The sequence below is a fragment of the Oncorhynchus masou genome, unplaced genomic scaffold, assembly GCF_036934945.1.
Source record: "Oncorhynchus masou masou isolate Uvic2021 unplaced genomic scaffold, UVic_Omas_1.1 unplaced_scaffold_18___fragment_8___debris, whole genome shotgun sequence".
Classification (NCBI taxonomy): Eukaryota; Metazoa; Chordata; class Actinopteri; order Salmoniformes; family Salmonidae; genus Oncorhynchus; species Oncorhynchus masou.
This window is the reverse complement of record NW_027016592.1, coordinates 97621-106658: the sequence shown is the minus strand read 5'-3', so window position 1 is coordinate 106658 and position 9038 is coordinate 97621. Positions and strand designations below refer to the sequence as shown.

Genomic DNA, 9038 nt, shown 5'->3' with positions numbered 1-9038 from the left:
GCAGGCGCACTGGAGCTCTTGAGCACCGAGCCTGCCCAACCTTACCCGGTTGAATACTCTCGGTCACCCTGCCAGTGCGGCGAGGTGGAATAGCCCGCACTGGGCTATGTAGGCGAACCGGAGACACCGAGCGCAAGGCTGGTGCCATGTAAGCCGGCCCAAGGAGACGCACTGGGGACCAGATGCGTGGAGTCGGCTTCATGGCATTTGGCTCGACGCTCAATCTAGCCCGGCCGATACGCGGAGCTGAAATATACCACACCGGGCTATGCACCCGCACTGGGGACACCGTGCGCACCACTGCATAACACGGTGCCTGCCCGGTCTCTCTAGCCCCCCGGTAAGCACAGGGAGTGTGCGCAGGTCTCCTACCTGGCGTAGCCATACTCCCTGAAAGCCCCCCCTCCCCAAGAAATGTTTAGGTTTGGCTGCCTGAGGCAGTTCTCAATCAGAGTCAGGTGATTCTCGTTGTCTCTGATTGGGAACCGTATATACTCAGATGATGAGGAAGATCTCTGATCACTGTCCATCACATGAATGTTAGACTAACATGGTCCATTGACTTTGTTTGAGAGTGGAGTTCCAGTCTGTAGGACATTTTCTACCCGTTACAACCAGAGACTCCAGAGGGTGATGTTGACTTGACTCTTCTCTTTGCTGATCAGCATCAGCTGGGCTGTGGAGCTGAACTAAGGCAGGTCCTGTTTTTATCAGAGGATGGATGGAGGCTCTGGAAGTGGCTCAGCAGTCTTCTCTGGGTTTGTGTCTTCGCCTCATCCTTGGTCAGGAAGTGCACAATCTCTCGGACACATCTGGAGTAACCCTGATTGACAGCTGCTGAGCAAGAGGAGGAGCTAACTGGCTGGTTCTGTTGCTCTTATCTCAGGAAGAAAACTGTCATCTCCAGGATGTTGGCTTTCTCCACCTTGGAGTCTGACTGCTGGTTGAAGATCTCTGGACGCAGGAGAGAATTGAGCAGCTCAATGCTGATGTTGATACGATCTCCGTGTAACTTCACCACTGTCTTTTTAGCTGCAAGCAGAGAAGGGGAGAGTCATTAATAACCTTATTATGAGATAATAATGAAACAAATAAATAATCAATCAAATAAGATTAATTTCCTTGAAATTGATTCTTCAATTTACCTTGTTCGTCAGTCAGGTGCTCATTCGAGTAGATCACAGCTGAAGTGATTGTGGGTGCCATGGTTGGATCTCTGTGCTGGCCTCTGTGTAGAGTGAATATGATTCCTACTGGCTTCATCTCTCATATATATATATATATAGTCCATAATCTGCATATGAATGTGTGGGTCTTGGGCTTGTTGGAGTTTCTCACAGTCTGTAGCCAATGGGTGAGCTTGGGAGGACAGGGAGGAATGTGGAGCTGCCACATGCTCAGTGTTCTTATTGCTGGGGGACAATGGTCACGTATCATGGAACAGGTGGAATGGTGGGGGGGATGGAGAGAGACTCAGAGTGTTGTGTGAATCTGGTGACCCCCAGATCTGCTGCCTGATGTTGGAATCAATGATGCTGAGAGAGCACACACTCATCATCACAACTTACAGGTTTGAGACTGACGCAGATCCTCTACATTACATTTACAATGTAACATAGTCCCCACCTATGAAAACATTATTTAATGTATAGTGTTTAAACGTTTTATTACTGATTCAGTCACGTTTTATTATCTCACAATGAATGGGAGATAATCAAATCAAATCAAATCAACAATTATGATTTAGTATAGTGTTTTACATTTTACATTTTGTCACAATTGAAAAGTAAAACATATTTATAATTTTCTGTGCTGCTGAATTTCATTTTTGTCACAAAAAAAAATATGTTTATTTGCAGAGAAATATGGCTTGTGGTTAAGTTCACAGGTTCGATATTGTATTAATATCATGAGGTCTCGAAAGTCAGAAGTAGTAATTATATGGTCAAGCACTCTGGAGTCCAGAGGTAGCAGATGTTTCCTCTGTCTTGAGGCTACTGGTCAGCATGAGTAGATAGCTGATCTGAGTTTCCCACACTGAGTCATGTGTGCCGTGATCAATGCACTACAAAAGCTGCTCAGTGGATCCTCACTGACGGCTATTGGCTCTGTGTTGTATTATAGACAGAGTATGACATCACAGACCATCTGGATTCTGGAGGGAAACACTTGATTTTATCCTAAAAGTGTGCTGCAAGACATATACTGTACTTTATCAGTTTTCATTTCTACGTTATGTTTGTACCCTGGAGAAACTGATGTATTCAGCTAATGTTTAATTCCCTTCTATAGGTGTGGCTATTCCCCAGTGACTCTGGGTGTTCCCCAGACAGACGGGTGCTGGTCGGACTGAGGATGATGATGACGCTAGACTGAGACTCTGCTTTCCAGAGCTTTCCCACACTCTGCCCATTGACAGAGCTTCCACCTAACAACAGAAGTGTGCCTTGTTAAATGTTAATTCATCTCTACACAAGCAGTTCCCATTAAAAAAAAATCTGACATGCATGTATTAAGAATGTAGTAAATACAAATATTTTGACTATCGGATGACATAGACTTGTACAGCATATGGCCATTCAGAGATGGTCAAGAATGGACTGAATGCTGAATATATTTCAAGCGTGTACATTTTAGATATAAGATTTTTAATCTTCCATAGAACAATCACATTTTTGCAGTCACTCTTATCCAGGCATATACTTTCATACTTTCTTGTTGTTGTACTGACCACCTGTAGGTCTTGAACCCACAACCCTGGCTTTGCAAGTGCCATGCTCTACCTACTGAGTTACACAGGACTACTAGAATGTAATCACGTTTGTATAAAGTGTAATATAATGTATTTCCTGATCTGTTACCTAATTCCTCTTACACCCTGTCATAATAAAAAAACACTTGTGCAAGTCCTTATAATTCATTATATCTGTGATATAATTAATTTCTAGAATTCAATGATGAAACCTTACTAGTGAAATTGCTTCTCACCCCTCATCATACAGGGTACAGAAGTTTGAGTCTATAGTCCCAAAGGCGGTCTGTGAGTGAGTTTTCCTTGGTTTCCCACACTTTCTCCATTCACTGCTCCAAAAAAATCTGACATACATCAATTAATAATGTAGTAAATACAAACATTTTGACTATTGTATGAAATAGACTTGTATCGCATATGACCATTCAGAGATAGTTAAGATTGGACTGAATGCTGAAAGTCTTTCAAGCATATATGTTTTAGATATAAACGGTGTCAAATCAAATCAAATTGTATTTGTCAAATGCGCCGAATTCAACAGTGAAATGCTTACTTACAAGCCCTTAACCAACAATGCAGTTTTAAGAAAATACCTTCCCCCCCTGAAAAAAAGTAAGACATAAGAAAAACAAATAATTAAAGAGCAGAAGTAAATAATGTGTCAACGTGTCAACGTGTCAACGTGTCAACGTGCCAACGTGCGGGGGCACCGGTGTCGAGGTAGTTGAGGTAATTATGTAAATGCAGGTAGGGTTATTAAAGTGGCTGTTGTGTCAACGTGCGGGGGCACCGGTGTCGAGGTCGTTGAGGTAATTATGTAAATGCAGGTAGGGTTATTATAGTGGCTGTTGTGTCAAAGTGCAGGGGCAACGGTGTCGAGGTCGTTGAGGTAATTATGTAAATGCAGGTAGGGTTATTAAAGTGGCTGTTGTGTCATCGTGCGGGGGCAACGGTGTTGAGGTTGTTGAGGTAATTATGTAAATGCAGGTAGGGTTATTAAAGTGGCTGTTGTGTCAACGTGCGGGGGCAACGGTGTCGAGTTCGTTGAGGTAATTATGTAAATGCAGGTAGGGTTATTAAAGTGGCTGCTGTGTCAACGTGCGGGGCAGCGGTATCGAGGTCGTTGAGGTAATTATGTAAATGCAGGTAGGGTTATTAAAGTGGCTGTTGTGTCCACGTGCGGGGGCAACGGTGTCGAGGTCGTTGAGGTAATTATGTAAATGTAGGTAGGGTTATTAAAGTGGCTGTTGTGTCAACGTGCGGGGGCAACGGTGTCGAGGTCGTTGAGGTAATTATGTAAATGCAGGTCAAATCAAATCAAAATCAAATTTTATTTGTCACATACACATGGTTAGCAGATGTTAATGCGAGTGTACGAAATGCTTGTGCTTCTAGTTCCGACAATGCAGTAATAACCAACAAGTAATCTATCTAACAATTCCTAAACCACTGTCTTATACACAGTGTCAGGGGATAAAGAATATGTACATAAAGATATATGAATGAGTGATGGTACAGAGCAGCATAGGCAAGATACAGTAGATGGTATCGAGTACAGTATATACATATGAGATGAGTATGTAAACAAAGTGGCATAGTTAAAGTGGCTAGTGATACATGTATTACATAAGGATGCAGTCGATGATATAGAGTACAGTATATACGTATGCATATGAGATGAATAATGTAGGGTAAGTAACATTATATAAGGTAGCATTGTTTAAAGTGGCTAGTGATATATTTACATCATTTCCCATCAAATCCCATTATTAAAGTGGCTGGAGTTGAGTCAGTGTCAGTGTGTTGGCAGCAGCCACTCAATGTTAGTGGTGGCTGTTTAACAGTCTGATGGCCTTGAGATAGAAGCTGTTTTTCAGTCTCTCGGTCCCAGCTTTGATGCACCTGTACTGACCTCGCCTTCTGGATGATAGCGGGGTGAACAGGCAGTGGCTCGGGTGGTTGATGTCCTTGATGATCTTTATGGCCTTCCTGTAACATCGGGTGGTGTAGGTGTCCTGGAGGGCAGGTAGTTTGCCCCCGGTGATGCGTTGTGCAGACCTCACTACCCTCTGGAGAGCCTTACGGTTGAGGGCGGAGCAGTTGCCGTGCCAGGCGGTGATACAGCCCGCCAGGATGCTCTCGATTGTGCATCTGTAGAAGTTTGTGAGTGCTTTTGGTGACAAGCCAAAATTTTTCAGCCTCCTGAGGTTGAAGAGGTGCTGCTGCGCATTCTTCACGATGCTGTCTGTGTGAGTGAACCAATTCAGTTTGTCTGTGATGTGTATGCCGAGGAACTTAAAACTTGCTACTCTCTCCACTACTGTTCCATCGATGTGGATAGGGGGGTGTTCCCTATGCTGTTTCCTGAAGTCCACAATCATCTCCTTAGTTTTGTTGACGTTGAGTGTGAGGTTATTTTCCTGACACCACACTCCGAGGGCCCTCACCTCCTCCCTGTAGGCCGTCTCGTCGTTGTTGGTAATCAAGCCTACCACTGTTGTGTCGTCCGCAAACTTGATGATTGAGTTGGAGGCGTGCGTGGCCACGCAGTCGTGGGTGACCAGGGAGTACAGGAGAGGGCTCAGAACGCACCCTTGTGGGGCCCCAGTGTTGAGGATCAGCGGGGAGGAGATGTTGTTACCTACCCTCACCACCTGGGGGCGGCCCGTCAGGAAGTCCAGTACCCAGTTGCACAGGGCGGGGTCGAGACCCAGGGTCTCGAGCTTGATGACGAGCTTGGAGGGTACTATGGTGTTGAATGCCGAGCTGTAGTCGATGAACAGCATTCTCACATAGGTATTCCTCTTGTCCAGATGGGTTAGGGCAGTGTACAGTGTGGTTGAGATTGCATCGTCTGTGGACCTATTTGAGCGATAAGCAAATTGGAGTGGGTCTAGGGTGTCAGGTAGGGTGGAGGTGATATGGTCCTTGACTAGTCTCTCAAAGCACTTCATGATGACGGAAGTGAGTGCTACGGGGCGGTAGTCGTTTAGCTCAGTTACCTTTGCTTTCTTGGGAACAGGAACAATGGTGGCCCTCTTGAAGCATGTGGGAACAGCAGACTGGTATAGGGATTGATTGAATATGTCCGTAAACACACCAGCCAGCTGGTCTGCACTATTAAAGTGGCTGTCGTGGCAAAGAAGGGGGCCGAGTGATAAATGGCAGAAATTGGAGTGACTCTAGGGATTCTGGGATAATGGTGTTGATGTGAGCCATGACCAGCCTTTCAAAGCCATTCATGGCTACAGACGTGAGTGATTTGGGTCGGCAGTCATTTAGGCAGATTACCTTAGTGTTCTTGGGCACAGGGACTATGGTGGTCTACGGGTGGGGCCACAGTGTCTCCTGACCCCTCCTGTCTCAGCCTCCAGTATTTATGCTGCAGTAGTTTATGTGTCGGGGGGCTGGGGTCAGTTTGTTATATCTGGAGTACTTCTCCTGTCCAATTCGGTGTCCTGTGTGAATCTAAGTGTGCGTTCTCTAATTCTCTCCTTCTCTCTCTCGGAGGACCTGAGCCCTAGGACCATGCCCCAGGACTACCTGACATGATGACTCCTTGCTGTCCCCAGTCCACCTGGCCGTGCTGCTGCTCCAGTTTCAACTGACCTGAGCCCTAGGACCATGCCCCAGGACTACTTGACATGATGACTCCTTGCTGTCCCCAGTCCACCTGGCCGTGCTGCTGCTCCAGTTTCAACTGTTCTGCCTTATTATTATTCGACCATGCTGGTCATTTATGAACATTTGAACATCTTGGCCATGTTCTGTTATAATCTCTACCCGGCACAGCCAGAAGAGGACTGGCCACCCCACATAGCCTGGTTCCTCTCTAGGTTTCTTCCTAGGTTTTGGCTTTTCTAGGGAGTTTTTCCTAGCCACCGTGCTTCTACACCTGCATTGCTTGCTGTTTGGGGTTTTAGGCTGGGTTTCTGTACAGCACTTTGAGATATCAGCTGATGTACGAAGGGCTATATAAATAAATTTGATTTTTGATTTGATTTACTTGAAACATGTAGGTATCACAGACTCAGACAGGGAGAGGTTGAAAATGTCAGTGAAGACACTTGCCATTTGATCAGCGCATATGCTGAATCATTTTTGATTCTACAATCTGATCATGTTTTGTATAAAGTGTGACATACTGTCTTTAATTGTCTGTTACCTAATTCCTCTTAAACCTTGTCATAATAAAAAAACACTTGTGCAGTCCTTATAATTCATTGTCTAATTTCAAATGGTGAAGATAAGCTTTACCACTGTCACATAGCCCCTGATCCCACAGCCCTAGGTGCAATATGTGAAACATAAAAATAGCTGCTACCTATTCATGATTTTGTAGCATTTTGATGCAGAGGACATATCTGTGATATAATTCATATCTAGAATTCAATGATGAAAGCGTACTAGTGAAATTCCTGCTCACCCCTCATCATACAGAGTACAGGAGTCTGAGTCTATTGTCCCAAAGCGGGACTGTGAGTGAGTTTTCCTTGGTTTCCCACACTCTCTCCATTCACTGCTCTCAATGGTGGAACAATAGAAGTGTGCCTTATTATAATGCATCATATTAGGTATTCAGTTCAGTCCAGTTTCTAGGCAACCATTAAAAATGCTTCAATTACCAAAACAGCATCTGGTCGTAGAGAAGGTTCCCTGAAAAACCTGGCTTGGAGGAAATTATTTGAGTTAAAGAACAATCAGCACTGTAGACATGTCTTGGTTCTGACCTAAATTGAATCAATGAGAGACAAGTGACATGTTGATTTTAGCCATCACCTTAACCCTAACCTTGACCCTAACCCTAGTTTTACTGTATATTCACACCCCTTCTGAACCCTAGCACGAACATCAACGCTAACTCCAGCTTCATGTCCACACCCTGTTTCAACCCTAACCATAACCAATAACACTAATCCTAACACTAACTCTAGCTTCATGTCCACAGCCTGTTTCAACCCTAACCAAAACCCTAACTCTAAACCTAACACTAACTCCAGCTTCATGTCCACAGCCTGTTTCAACCCTAACCATAACCATAACACTAACTCTAGCTTCATGTCCACAGCCTGTTTCAACCCTAACCCTAACCATAACACTAATCCTAACACTAACTCTAGCTTCATGTCCACACCCTGTTTCAACCCTAACCATAACCATAACCATAACTCAAGCTTCATGTCCACACCCTGTTTCAACCCTAACCCTAACTCCAGCTTCATGTCCACACCCTGTTTCAACCCTAACCATAACTCTAGCTTCATGTCCACACCCTGTTTCAACCCTAACCACAACCATAACACTAACTCTAGCTTCATGTCCACACCCTGTTTCAACCCTAACCACAACCATAACACTAACTCTAGCTTCATGTCCACACCCTGTTTCAACCCTAACCATAACCATAACACTAACTCTAGCTTCATGTCCACACCCTGTTTCAACCCTAACCACAACCATAACCCTAACTTCATGTCCACACCCTGTTTCAACCCTAACCACAACCATAACCCTAACTTCATGTCCACACCCTGTTTCAACCCTAACCACAACTGTTACGGATACAGTTATCCTGTGTGTGTGTATCCTGTGTGTTTCTTTTCTCTCCTTCTCCCCTCACAGGTGAAAATCATCACTCCCCAATCAGTCAACAACCAATCATCAATCAGAAGACACACCTCCTCCAATTTCCTGACCTATCACAGTTCCTTCCCCATGGTTTAAAAACCCCATTTGTTTGTTCTAGAGCACAGCTCAGCTCAGCTCAATCTCTCTGTAAATGCCATGTCTGTAGGTCTCTGTGTTTCACTCTCGCTTTGTGTCGTAACCTCTCTTTTGTTTAAGCACCTCATAGCACTTTGTCATCACCTGTGAGTATTGTTTTTGGTTATGGTGTTTGTGTTTGATTGCTGGTGGAAAAGGGGGAAACCAAGACAAGTCGCCCATGGGCATACACTACCCGTAGGTGAACTTTGTTAAATACACTAGTTAGAACTGGGCGGACCACCCACTGTATTTTTGGTTAGTTAGTTAGCTGTTGTTAAAGTAGGCTAGTCTAGCTTAGGGGTGTTTTTGAATACTTATTGTTTCTTTCCTTGGGTCCAGCTCAGCCCCTTTTCCTGCTCCCCCCATTACCGTGTGTTTATAAATAAACCTAGAGTTTGACGGTAGATTTCAGTTGTCGTGCTTATTTCGTTCACACTTTTCCTTTGTCACAATAATAATTTGCATGAGTTATGTTACGAGTCTCATTACCATCCCCCTAGACTGTCGGGCCAAAAGGGAT

The 9038-nt window shown here is 44.5% G+C and overlaps 1 pseudogene; it reads right to left on the bottom strand.

The window, feature by feature from the left end:
• Positions 1–608: 608 nt before the first annotated feature.
• On the bottom strand, positions 609–1206 carry LOC135538895 (transcription factor HES-5-like; annotated as a pseudogene).
• Between the last annotated feature and the right edge of the window lie 7832 nt (positions 1207–9038).